Source organism: Cannabis sativa, chromosome 1 (assembly GCF_029168945.1).
Source record: "Cannabis sativa cultivar Pink pepper isolate KNU-18-1 chromosome 1, ASM2916894v1, whole genome shotgun sequence".
NCBI lineage: Eukaryota > Viridiplantae > Streptophyta > Magnoliopsida > Rosales > Cannabaceae > Cannabis > Cannabis sativa.
In genome coordinates this window covers 31,554,003-31,555,240 of record NC_083601.1, presented here as the reverse complement: position 1 = coordinate 31,555,240, position 1,238 = coordinate 31,554,003, and positions in this window count along the sequence as shown.

Sequence of the window (1,238 nt, the reverse complement as noted above, 5' to 3'; positions counted from 1 at the left end):
TGATTGGACCCTGTGTTTTGTTAAATGACAAAATAGACCCTGTATTTTCCAAAATAGTAAAAATAGGACCATGAGCTTAATTTTTGACAATTTTTTTTTTAATATAATCAACTTGAAAACAATTCCTAATACGAACAGATACAGAAAATATAAACAATTTTGTCATAGCACTTTTAGATCGGATTATAATTAAATTTTATTTTGACAAAATATCAATTCAGGGTCTTATTTGTACCATTTTAGAAAATACAGGGTCCATTTTGTCATTTAACAAAACAAAAGGTCCAATTAATAACTTTTGCAAAACACAAGGTCCAAAATAGTATTTAACCTAATTATTAATAATTTCTCCTCCAAATTAATTTTTCCACAATTTTACTCTATTCTACAAATTCTCCCTCAGTCAATTTAGGCATAGACCATTAGCACTAAGTAGTAAATATAAATAATATCTAGGTACCTCGAAACTTTTTATCTGTCCAATGATTATATTGAGTCAAATTTATATTGAGGATACTATTGCCTAAAAGTGGGTGCGTTTTAATATTATACTTACATCAGTACATGTGCGCGAATTGATTTAAAATATAATATTTTTATAAGTACCATATTGAACTTAAAAGAGTTGATTAACATAAAAAAAAATCAAATAAAATAATAAAATTTAATTAATCTAATTCTAAATATTAATGAGGTTTAATTTAAAAAAAATAAAAGATAAGTAATAAAAATATTTTATATAAAAGATGAGTGGAGTAAAATTATTTACAAATAAAATGTGTAAGGAAAAATTATCAAGATATTAATATTTTTTAGTATATTAATTCTCAAAATCAAGTTTTAGTTATAGCTGAAACACATTTTAAAATACATTATCAATTTAAGTATAAGTTATTTTAAAAAAGATATAATTTTTCTTCGCTTTTATAATATATTATTTCTAAATATTAGTTGTGTAATAACTTAATGAAACTGCAAAAAAAAAAAATATATATGTTAAGTAAAATATAATATTTATGCTCTAAATGTTAATTTTAATATTTTTTTAAAGATATTTTGGTCTATTACTCATGTGTGAGACTTTTTATCACTACATCAAACAATATTTATTTTTTATTTAATATTTTATTTATATATTAATAACTTTTTTCACAAATTTAGAATCCCGAGCGGTCGGAGGCCTGAGGCGCACATTTAGCTTGCCTACTCTTAGGGTCGACCCTGCTCCAAAAGCAAGG